The sequence below is a fragment of the Salmo salar genome, chromosome 08 (assembly GCF_965601325.2).
Source record: "Salmo salar chromosome 08, fSalSal1, whole genome shotgun sequence".
In the NCBI taxonomy this organism is placed as follows: Eukaryota; Metazoa; Chordata; class Actinopteri; order Salmoniformes; family Salmonidae; genus Salmo; species Salmo salar.
In genome coordinates, this window is record NC_138298.1 from 12,307,119 (window position 1) to 12,320,429 (window position 13,311).

Below are 13,311 nucleotides of genomic sequence, written 5' to 3' on the forward strand. Positions count from 1 at the left end.
AGACAATGCCCAAGGACCAGACAGACCCCCCCCCCCCCCCTATACAGTATCCAGAGGACTGACCATTAAAAGTGTGATAGATACCAGACATTGATACTTTAGCATTATTCTATCTGAAACTTGTCCCCGAAGGAGGACTCTGATACCATCTATAGAGATGTATGACCTCTGTGGTTATTTGTAGTTGTTCAGAGTTAACTCTGAAAACACTGTATGCAATTGCCCTCCAAGGAATGCTGTCTTATCTTATCGGGGTGGCAGGTAGCCTAATGGTTAGAGCGTTGGGCCAGCAACCGAAAGGTTGCTGGATTGAATCCCTGAGCTAACAAGGTAAAAATCTGTGGTTCTGCCCCTGAACAAGGCAGTTAACCCACTGTTTCCCAGTAGGCCGTCATTGTAAATAAGAATTTGTTCTTAACTGACCTGCCTAGTTAAATTAAGGTTAAACTAAAAAATGTATCTCAATTTTAACCAGCCCCCTCCCCCCTCAGGTCACCACACATACTGTAGATGTGACTCACTCCCTAAAGGAAGCTGGTTTGATTTGATTCAATAACTTAGTTTTACTATCTGTGGATTGATCAACAATTGATTTTGAAGACAAACAAGTCAGTTCTGTAATAAATTAAATGTTTATTTTGCGAGCTACAGTAAGTCTGATTAGTTCATACTTTTTCTTGTACATTAACCTTAAGATCTGTATGCCAAGAATAATGCCTTGTAATGCTTGTTAATGCTTTGTAACTTAAGCTTAACGCCTTGTATGTGAATTCATTCTTTTTGCAAAGTTATTAATACTTGTATTTAGAATTTGCTTCTTCTGACCATTTCTTGATCTTAGTCAGCTAAATGCATAACACTTGATTGCAAATGGTTTTACTATAATATCAAATGGAGTCACATAGTCAGGTTTATCAAATGGAGACTGTAAAATATCGTTTTAGCATTACACCCTCACAAGTCCGTGTTGCAACTCACAACGCATTGTGGGATGTGTATAATTGAGTCAGAGAATTTAGACCTTAAGAAATCAAATGTTCAATGTTCAGTTACCACAAATGTACATATGCAGATGTATTCCAATTAAGACATTAGATCAAGTGTGTCATGTTTTGCAGGAAATTACAGCGACAGCCAGGCTTTGTAGGCCTACAGTAGATCATACACCCCTAGGACTGCATCCCAAATGGCCCCCTATTCCCTATATAGTGCAGCATTTTTGACCAATGCCCTATGAGCCCTGGTCAAAAGTAGTGCACTATATAGGGAATAGGGTTCCATTTGAGAAGCAGCCTCTGTCTAAATGCTCAAGGGCCTTCATTCTGTGATATACATCACTGTTCTGAATAACCCATCTTTAATGTGGTGAAGAGAGTGGGTGGAGGGGAGAGAGCGTTGCTATATTGCATTATGTTATTCATTTCAATCATTTACCACACCGGATCCCATGACACACATGCCAATACTGTCTCCCTTTGCCATACGCTATTAAGCTAATAGTATTGGATTTCTGCGCCATGCCATTTCTGCACTTACTGCTGAGCACAAATGGCCATGATTTCCCCCTGCTCGATATGCAGTTGTTTGATTTCATCATTTATTCCTTGATAGTTAATTTGACCAGACGTGAGACACAAGGTGTACACAGTGGTACAGGGGATGGATTGTTTAATTGTGGACCCGCCGCAAACGATTGCCCTTAGAACAACCATAATCGTCAATGAAATGGTAAAAATACGAGGGAGGAAAAAAATCCAATCAAAATGGATCACTTGACGGAATGAAAAGGGTTTCTGTGCATTGCAATATGCATACTTTTTCTTTTAGAGCAGTAGGTCTAGAACTATCCTTCAGTCTACATAATGAAAAGCCCATGAGGGTTGTAGACCACACAAGCTGACTGCCCAACACATATCAAAGCATTGCATATGACACAGGTGGCAAACTCATTCCATGGAGGGCCAAGTGTCTACAGGTTTTTGCTCCTCCCTTGTACTTGATTGATGAATTAAGGTCAATAAGTAAGGAACTCCCCACACCTTGTTGTCTAGGGCTTATTTGAAAGGAAAAGACTAAAACGTGCAGACATTAGGCCCTCCATGGAATGAGTTTGACACCCGTGGCATATGAGGAATCCTCGGCATCAATAATAATAATGAGACGGGAGACAGGAATCAGTTTAACCATTTATCTAGAATGTGCTCATCTCAAAACAATGCCCATGATGCCCTGCGGCACAACAGCAATGATGAACAAACTTACAAGTAAACGCATCATGGTGCGCGCCTTGAATGGAGACTTGTGGAGGCCCGTAGCATTGATGACGTGTCTGAGGAATTCAAGAATGCACATTTGTCCTTAGGAACTCACAGTCCGTAGTCCTTCAATCTCTGTAAGGTTGCATCCAAGTTCTGGAGATGGTCCTCCTTGTCCTTTCCAGTAAAGAGGATGTCATTCAGGTAGCATTGTACTCCTGGCAATCCACTCAAGATCTGGTCCATCACCCTCCGGAACAGCGCTTCATATGATAGTCGAGCAGCTCCTTTGACTTTTCATCTATGTGCATCTGCAAGTAGGTTTGGCAGATGTTGATTTTTGTTGAACTTTTGACCCCCAGCTAAGCCCACGAAAAGTTTGTCGATGTGTGGTAGCGGATACTGCTCAGTGGACAACACAGGGTTAGCTGTGACTTTAAAGTCTCCACATATCCTGATTCCACCGTCCTTGTTAAGGACTGGTATGATGGTATTACCTATTCACTCAAGCTGACTGGCTCCAGTACTGTGCTCTTGACTAAAGCGTCCAAGTCAGCCTTGACTTTTCGTCTGATAGCACAAGGTGAGTGTCGTACTTTCAGAAACTTTGGTTTGCTGTCAGGCTTATTGCTAAGCTCCCCCTTCATGCTACCCAGATCTCCACTTTTTTGTTTCTCAATTGGCTCCTGATTGCCACTCATGTCAATATTTTCCTCAGTCAAGTGATCTAAGTAAATTTCACTCACTGACGTTTCATCCTTAATTTCTCTCATTTAGCAGTTTTTAATTCCAAAGTCCATCTTCACAGTAAATATCATTTCCTTTACTCATTCCTCCCTTTTTAATCACGTTGTTTTCCCGGTCCGACGCTTGTCTCAGATCCTTTTTTGCAGTCCATGATGATGCTAACTTGCTCTCTTAGCTAGCTAGCTCGACTAAGAACTTGCCTCTGCTAGCAATACACTGTGCTACCAGGGAAAATAAGTTTTAAACTTGTAGAAACCGACTTCTTCCCAACAGAATAGTTCCCGTAGTTTCAGACTTCCTCGTCGCCAGTCTTTTTTGTTATGTTTTGTTGGTTATATAACCACATCTTTCTAGCAATTCAATAATGATGAAACGGGAGACAGGAATCAGTTCAACCATTTATCTCGAATGTGCTCATCTCAAAACATTCAACCCCCATGATGCTCTGCGGCACAACCCCAATACACAACAAAGAGTAAATTGTTTTCATTGTACACCATGGTGACAGTGCTCTTAGTGTAACACAGAGCTGTTGACTCTGTGACCAGGCCTAGGCTTTAGTTCAGCAGGCTAATACAGTGTACAGTGTATTCGGAAAGTATTCAGACCCCTTGACATTTTGTTACGTTACAGCCTTAATCTAAAATGGATTACATTTTTCAAAAAATCCTCATCAATCTACACACAATACCTCATAATTACAAAGCGAAAACTGGTTTTTAGACATTTTTACACATTTTATTGAAAATATCTTATTTAAATAAGAATTCAGACCCTTTGCTATGAGACTCAATTGAGCTCAGGTGCATCCTGTTTCCAGTGATCATCCTTGAGATGTTTCTACAACTTGGTTAAAGTCCACCTGTGGTAAATTCTGTCTACTTAAGGTCCCACAGTTGACAGTGCATGTCAGAGCAAAACCAAGCCATGAGGTCAAAGTAATTGTCCGTAGAGCTCTGAGACATGATTGTGTCGAGGCACAGATTGGGGAGGGGTACCAACAATTATTTTGCAGCATTGAAGGTCCCCAAAAACACACAGGAGTGGCTTCGGGACAAGTCTCTGAATGTCCTTGAGTGGCCCAGCCAGAATTGAACCCGATCTAACATCTCTGGAGAGACCTGGAAATAGCTGTGCAGCGACGCTCCCCATCCAACCTGACAGAGCTTGAGAGGATCTGCAGAGAAGAATGGGAGAAACTCCCCAAATACAGGTGTGCCAGGCTTGTAGTGTCATACCCAAGAAGACTCGAGGCTGTAATCACTGCCAAAGGTGCTGTAACAATGTACTGAGTAAAGGGTCTTAATACTTATGTAAATGTGATATTTCAGTTTTTTATGTTTAATACATTTGCTAAAATGTCTCAACCTATTTTTGCTTTGTCATTATGGGGTATTGTGTGTAGATTGGTGGGGGGGGGGGGGGGGGGGGGGTAACAATTTAATACATTTTAGAATAAGGCTGTAACGTAGCAAAATGTGGAAAAGGTCAAGGGGTGTGAATACTTTCCGAATGCACTGTACATGATTGTGGCACACAGGAGCCACGGGTTTGAACTCCATTCAGTCACATAAGAACACAGTTATAATCATGACGGGAAAATGGCCAACTACTGTATATAGCAACTGTATCATCCATGATCATTCTCTCACCAACTATACAAATCAGTGTCAGCACAATTTTCACAGCTAATCACATTCATAGCATCTTTGTTGCTGGGATTATTAGCATATTAGATTTAGCTAATCTTGGCATGCCAGATTATCAAAGCCTCGGTCTGCCAACCCCAGCAGCAGCACATGCAAATATAATGCAGGGAAAAAGAAAGTCATGTCTGAAGCTTGACAAGAGAAAACATTTGCTAGAGGAAGATCAGGCGCCAAATTTCATGGTGCTTTTCAATGTCAATTAGTAATCTGGGCATCCCGCTGACTGCCTCAGTCTGCCCCCAAATGCACAACACTGCGATGCGAACACTGGCATAGTAAATGGTGTCCTTCAAAAAAGCTGTACCACTCAGAACATGAGTACAAAAACTATTACAGCGCTAAACAGTGTCAACATGTGGAGTGGCAGCATATGTGGTGTGAATAGATATTGTGCGTCATTGTACTACAACAGCATGTCCAATGTAATTAAACTTATTGCAGAAATCAATATTTGTTTACCCATAAGCTCATACAGTATCGCTATGGTTCTAATGAACAAAATCCGGAACTGTCTGGGGGCAGGAAGTGATTTTACTGGAATGCCTCGCTTCTCTCATACATCTTATTCTGGCCACTTGGATCACCGTCGGCGATATTCGCTGTCCATCATTTTCAGATATTGTTTTTCCAGTGGCAAGATGAAGCAGAATAGCAGGGAAATGGGATACCTAGTCAGTTGCACAACAATCATTCAACCAGAATGTGCATTATTCCGCATTTAACCCAACCCCTCTGAATCAGAGAGATGTGGGGGGGGGGGGGGGGCTGCCTTAATTGATGTCATCGGCACCCGGGGAGCAGTTGTTGTTGGTTAACTGCCTTGCTCAAGGGCAGAACTGCCGATTTTTTTCCACTTTTCCGGCTCAGGGATTCAAACCAGCAACCTTTTGGTTACTGGACCAATGCTCTTAACCGCTAGGCTGCCTGCCGCCCGCAGCAGCATACAGCAGCAGTATATAGTGACTTCAGAAAGTATTCACGCTCCTTGACTTTTTCCACATTTTGTTGTTACAGCCTGAATTTAAAATCATTTCGATTTTGTCACTGATCAACACACAATACCCCGTAACGTCAAAGTGGAATTATGTTTTTAGAAATGCTTACAAATTAATACAAAATGAAAAGCTGAAATGCCAAGTGAATTCAAGTATTGAACAACTTTGTTATGGCAAGCCTAAATAATTTAAGGAGTAAAAATGTGCTCAATTACTCACATAATAAATTGCATGGACTCGCTATGTGTGCAGTAATGGTGTTTTCAGGTCCCTCAGTCGAACAGTGAATTTCAAACACAGATTCAACCACAAAGACCAGGGAGTTTTCTAATGCCTCACAAAGGGCAACAAAAAAATGGCAACAAAAAAAGCAGACATTGAATATCCCTTTGAGCATGGTGAAATTATTAATTACACTTTGGATGAGGTATCAATACACCAAGTCTCTACAAAGATACAGGCGTCCATCCTAACTCAGTTGCCGGAAAAGAAAGCAAAGGCCAATGGCAAAATTCTAGAGTAAAACCTGGTCGAGTCTGCTTTCCAACAGACACTGGGAGATGAATTCAGTTTTAACTTACAGTACCAGTCAAAAGTTTGGACACACCTACTCGTTCCATTTATTTTTTACCTTGAAGACAACAAAACTATGAAATAACACATATGGAATCATGTAGTAACCAAAAAAGTGTTAAACAAAATCAAAATATATTTGAGATTCTTCAAAGTAGCCACCCTTTGGCTTGTTGACAATACATTACTGTGTTGTACATAGGCTGCTCATCTAGGTTTGTACCTGTAGACCTTCCATCGCCATGAAGAAAAACAATGCACAATACAGTAATTGAGTACACCGAGACATCTAATGGTTTGATGTGACTGTGCCTTTGCTAGTCCTGTATTAGCGGACCGATTTATAGACATCTTCAACATGAGCTAAAAAAATTATCTCGCAGCATCCCCACCCCCAAACTACTCCCGTAGAATCTCACACTAGCCATTTGAGATGTTGGGTTATTGTGTCATGTTTTCAAAACAAGCAAGCAACCAAAAAATGGATTCCTTTTGTACTGGAACGCTTTGTATGTCAAGACAAGTTGAAGCCAACATTCGACGTTGTGGTCCTCATAATACGTGGTTTTACTGCAAGAAGCACAACAGACTAGCACATCTAAAGCAGCGGGAAACAATCTAATGTGATGTGGCTATATCTCTTACAAAACCTGATCATAAATAAAATCACTGGATAGGAAAAACATGATTGTCAGAGGGGGTGCATAGAAAAGACAGATGTAACATATTATCACATTTCATGTTTCGCAGGTATAATAAAACCAATATTAGATTTTCTAGTAAAATTTTATAAATAAAAAATCATGGGGACCTTGGTGATTTCCTGCTGTCCCACGGGGGTCCAGAGGCCCCAGTTGGAAAAACACCTGTCTTATTTTATGTTGTTATGTGTTATATGTTAGGTTATATTTTGTTATGTTATGTTATATGTAATGGTTATGAAATGTTATTCTACAGTAAAAGCAACAGAAGCATCAATACGTGGTAGAAGACGGATAGATGAACAGTGATACAGGATGTATCATAGGGATTAGCATTTACACATCTTGGGACTGTCAGAGTGAGAGATCACTGGGGAGAACATGCAGCCAAAACATGCTGTCTTCAGTGGCTCTCACTATGAATTTGCATGTAACCAGGAAACTGTAAAAATAAAAGGGGCAAATAGAATAGAAAACGCTGACGAATAATCCAACCCACGTACAAGAAATGCTCAGTCATTGACAAGGTGTAAAAGGAGCTGCTGCCGGCGAGGTGCAACAATCTATCAAGCGCTCAGTGGAGGGAGAGGAGTCATTTTGGGATGTGATATGATCAGGCGAAATGGGCATTTTTTGCAGTCGGATCACATCCTTGGTTGAGGAAACGCAGCGCTGCAGTCCTAACGAGATAGCTGCTCTCTACTGCGGCTCTCTGACCATGTAAAACTCCTGCCACACTCCCCTCCCTCACTGAGAAAGGAGTTGGGATATGTAACACATCTAGCATTGTATCAGTTATTACAGGGTTGAATCTATTGTACATTTGGAAAAGGAGATGAAAGTATAAATGTGTGATGATACATCGTCAGTCCTGTATCAACAGCAAGACCAGGAATTATTCATTCTTAAGTCTAAACTGACATTGAATTGTTTTAAGATGGTCATACTATGGATCATTTAGCTATTTGATTTAGAATTTTGGGACCCCTTTATGTATTAAAAATGTATACAATTTGATAAAATATTGAATTTGGCCTTTACTTTTATAGCCTAGAGAGATGCATTGAATAACACATTCATAAATGGCAAAAAAGACAATCAAAAAATAAATCATAAGAAACAAGGAAATATTCAATTAAATAAATCATGAAATATTTTTTGTAATTAACCCCTTTTTGGGTAGGCACAAAACGACCTTCATACTTCCATAATTAAAAAAAACTGGTACTGGTTACCTTCAGAGAAGACATGTGACACTTGTGGGGGTCGTAGAGCAAAACGGAGAACACCAGCGTGTTCGTGAGATACTCCCCTTTCCATGGAGTTTGTAAGTCAAACATTTCAGATGCTACAGACATTTGTGAGAAGACAGTTTTCCGGGATGTCACATGGTCTGACAAACACCGCTCTAGCTCTGCAACCTTTCACCTCAGATGTGGAAGTTCGACATTGGCGGATGCAGTGGCTTGAGACGCATTCAATGCAGATATCTCTAGCCTAAAAGCAGAAAACCAAAAGGTGCTTGATCTTTTCTGAGTCAAAATAAAGCAAATGTTTTTCTTGTTCAAAGAAATGGATTCAGTAGGTCTATATAACAAAAAGTCAAACAAAAATGTGCTCTCTGTCCAAAGAGTGATTAAACATCATGTATTGAATCCCAAATGTATTTGGCCTGAGGTATGATTGCAGAGCAGCATGGTTTTCTCAATAACCCAGCAGCAATCCTGTTGTAATAAACACGATGGGAGACAGAGAGCTGGTTTCAAGCTCAGGGCGCAGCAGGTGTTTATTATAAAGGACCACAGGAGGAGGCAGGTAGCTGGGTCCAGGGGCAGGCAGAAGGTCATACACAGGGGGTCCAAAAAGGCAACAGTACAGGCAGGGAAAAGGCTAGTAACGTTGTCTGGGAGATCAGGCAATAGGTTGATAACAGGAAATCCGATAGGCTTAAGTACAGGCAGGGAAAAGGCAAAAGGCGTCGTTAGTTTTTAACCTGCCTCACTATCATACACGGGAGGAGTAAATTATGGGAAAAACAGAGCTACAAATAGAAGTGTGTCACAAAACAAACAATACTTCACAATGATGGGGTGCAAAGAACTGAACTAAATAGTGTGTGATAATGACATACAGGTGATCAGAATTCAGGTGATCAATTTGTTTTGAGAGTGTGACCTGGAAGCAGACGTTACACCCGTTTCGTAACAATATCATAATGAAGTAAAATGTAACATTTGCATACAATCAAGTCAGGCCCCACATTAGGACAATTCAAATAAATATATACTGCTCAAAAAATAAAGGGAACACTTAACACATCCTAGAACTGAATGAAAGAAATAATCTTATTAAATACTTTTTTCTTTACAGTGCCTTGCGAAAGTATTCGGCCCCCTTGAACTTTTCGACCTTTTGCCACATTTCAGGCTTCAAACATAAAGATATAAAACTGTAATTTTTTTTAAAGAATCAACAACAAGTGGGACACAATCATGAAGTGGAACGAAATTTATTGGATATTTCAAACTTTTTTAACAAATAAAAAACTGAAAAATTGGGCGTGCAAAATTATTCAGCCCCCTTAAGTTAATACTTTGTAGTGCCACCTTTTGCTGCGATTACAGCTGTAAGTCGCTTGGGGTATGTCTCTTTCAGTTTTGCACATCGAGAGACTGAAATTTTTGCCCATTCCTCCTTGCAAAACAGCTCGAGCTCAGTGAGGTTGGATGGAGAGCGTTTGTGAACAGCAGTTTTCAGTTCTTTCCACAGATTCTCGATTGGATTCAGGTCTGGACTTTGACTTGGCCATTCTAACACCTGGATATGTTTATTTGTGAACCATTCCATTGTAGATTTTGCTTTATGTTTTGGATCATTGTCTTGTTGGAAGACAAATCTCCGTCCCAGTCTCAGGTCTTTTGCAGACTCCATCAGGTTTTCTTCCAGAATGGTCCTGTATTTGGCTCCATCCATCTTCCCATCAATTTTAACCATCTTCCCTGCCCCTGCTGAAGAAAAGCAGGCCCAAACCATGATGCTGCCATCACCATGTTTGACAGTGGGGATGGTGTGTTCAGGGTGATGAGCTGTGTTGCTTTTACGCCAAACATAACGTTTTGCATTGTTGCCAAAAAGTTCGATTTTGGTTTCATCTGACCAGAGCACCTTCTTCCACATGTTTGGTGTGTCTCCCAGGTGGCTAGTGGCAAACTTTAAACAACACTTTTTATGGATATCTTTAAGAAATGGCTTTCTTCTTGCCACTCTTCCATAAAGGCCAGATTTGTGCAGTATACGACTGATTGTTGTCCTATGGACAGAGTCTCCCACCTCAGCTGTAGATCTCTGCAGTTCATCCAGAGTGATCATGGGCCTCTTGGCTGCATCTCTGATCAGTCTTCTCCTTGTATGAGCTGAAAGTTTAGAGGGACGGCCGGGTCTTCGTAGATTTGCAGTGGTCTGATACTCCTTCCATTTCAATATTATCGCTTGCACAGTGCTCCTTGGGATGTTTAAAGCTTGGGAGATCTTTTTGTATCCAAATCCGGCTTTAAACTTCTCCACAACAGTATCTCGGACCTGCCTGGTGTGTTCCTTGTTCTTCATGATGCTCTCTGCGCTTTAAACGGACCTCTGAGACTATCACAGAGCAGGTGCATTTATACGGAGACTTGATTACACACAGGTGGATTCTATTTATCATCATTAGTCATTTAGGTCAACATTGGATCATTCAGAGATCCTCACTGAACTTCTGGAGAGAGTTTGCTGCACTGAAAGTAAAGGGGCTGAATAATTTTGCACGGCCAATTTTTCAGTTTTTTATTTGTTAAAAAAGTTTGAAATATCCAATAAATTTCGTTCCACTTCATAATTGTGTCCCACTTGTTGTTGATTCTTCACAAAAAATTACAGTTTTATATCTTTATGTTTGAAGCCTGAAATGTGGCAAAAGGTCGAAAAGTTCAAGGGGGCCGAATACTTTCGCAAGGCACTGTACATAGTTGAATGTGCTGACAACAAAATCACACAAAAAAAATCAATGGAAATCCAATTTATCAACCCATGGAGGTCTGGATTTGGAGTCACACTCAAAATTAAAGTGGAAAACCACACTACAGGCTGATCCAACGTGGATGGAGCGAGACATGATGTCCCAGATGTGCTCAATTGGATTCAGGTCTGGGGAACGGGCGGGCCAGTCCATAGCAGCAATGCCTTCCTCTTGCAGGAACTGCTGACACACTCCAGCCACATGAGGTCTAGCATTGTCTTGCATTAGGAGGAACCCAGGGCCAACCGCACCAGCATATGGTCTCACAAGGGGTCTGAGGATCTCATCTCGGTACCTAATGGCAGTCAGGCTACCTCTGGCGAGCACATGGAGGGCTGTGTGGCCCCCCAAAGAAATGCTACCCCACACCATGACTGACCCACCGCCAAACCGGTCATGCTGGAGGATGTTGCAGGCAGCAGAACGTTCTCAACGGCATCTCCAGACTGTCACATCTGTCACATGTGCTCAGTGTGAATCTGCTTTCATCTGTGAAGAGCACAGGGCGCCAGTGGCGAATTTGCCAATCTTGGTGTTCTCTGGCAAATGCCAAACGTCCTGCACGGTGTTGGGCTGTAAGCACAACCCCCACCTGTGGACGTCGGGCCCTCATACCACCCTCATGGAGTCTGTTTCTGACCGTTTGAGCAGACACATGCACATTTGTGGCCTGCTGGAGGTCATTTTGCAGGGCTCTGGCAGTGCTCCTCCTGCTCCTCCTTGCACAAAGGTGGAGGTAGCAGTCCTGCTGCTGGGTTGTTGCCCTCCTACGGCCTCCTCCACGTCTCCTGGTGTACTGGCCTGTCTGCTGGTAGCGCCTCCATGCTCTGGACACTACGCTGACAGACACAGCAAACCTTCTTGCCACAGCTCGCATTGATGTGCCATCCTGGATGAGCTGCACTACCTGAGCCACTTGTGTGGGTTGTAGACTCCGTCTCATGCTACCACTAGAGTGAAAGCACCGCCAGCATTCAAAAGTGACCAAAACATCAGCCAGGAAGCATAGGAACTGAGAAGTGGTCTGTGGTTACCACCTGCAGAACCACTCCTTTATTGGGGGTGTCTTGCTAATTGCCTATAATTTCCACCTGTTGTCTATTCCATTTGCACAACAGCATGTGAAATGTATTGTCAATCAGTGTTGCTTCCTAAGTGGACAGTTTGATTTCACAGAAGTGTGATTGACTTGGAGTTACATTGTGTTGTTTAAGTGTTCCCTTTATTTTTTTGAGCAGTATATTTTATTTCAAAGTAAACCTTAACAACAACAACAACAAAGAAACAACGAACGTCCAGTACAGCGCGCACTAAGGCACTAACTGAAAACAATATCCCACAACACAGGTGGGAACAATTGGCAACTTAAGTATGATCCCAAATTAGAGACAACGATAATCAGCTACCTCTAATTGGGAACCATACTAATACCAACATAGAAATAGAAATGCTACAAACCCCCCTAGTCACGCTCTGACTGTCACGTCCTGACCAGTAAGGGGTCATTTTGTTATTATAGTATGGTCAGGATGTGGCAGGGGTGTGTTTGATTTATGTGTCTTGGGTTTTTGGGAAATGTTCTATGTTGTCTATTTCTATGTTTGAATGTCTATTTAGTCTATTTCTATGTTCAGGTTTGGTTTGGCCTTCAATTGGAAACAGCTGTTCTTTGTTGCTTCTAATTGGAGGCCATATTTAAGTAGGGGGTTTTTGTCACTGTGTTTGTGGGTAGTTGTTCCATGTATAGCTGTGTAGCCTTACAGGACTGTTTTTTGTCATTGTCTGTTATTTTTTGTTGTGTTCATGTTTATCCAAATAAATAAGGAAGATGAGCACGATACCCGCTGCGCCTTGGTCCACTTTTTACGACGCACCTGACACTGACCTATACACCATAGAGAACCCAGAGGGCGTGACAACATGTCTGTGGAACTTGTCCAGTTTATGTCTCAGTTGTTGAATCTTGTTATGTTCATACAAATATTTGCACATGTTAAGTTTGCTGAAAATAAACGCAGTTGACAGTGAGAGGATGTTTCTTTTTTTGCTGAGTTTATATATGGCTCCCGAGTGGCGCAGCGGTTTAAGGCACTGTATCTCAGTGCAAGAGGCTTTACTACAGTCCCTGGTTCAAATTCAGGCAGTTCCACATCCGACCGTGATTGGGAGTGCCATAGGGTGACGCACAATTGGCCCAGCGTCATCTGGTTTTGTTCTTACCTGACTTGCCTAGTTAAATAAAGGTTCAATTTAAAAAACAACTGGTGGCAACCACAG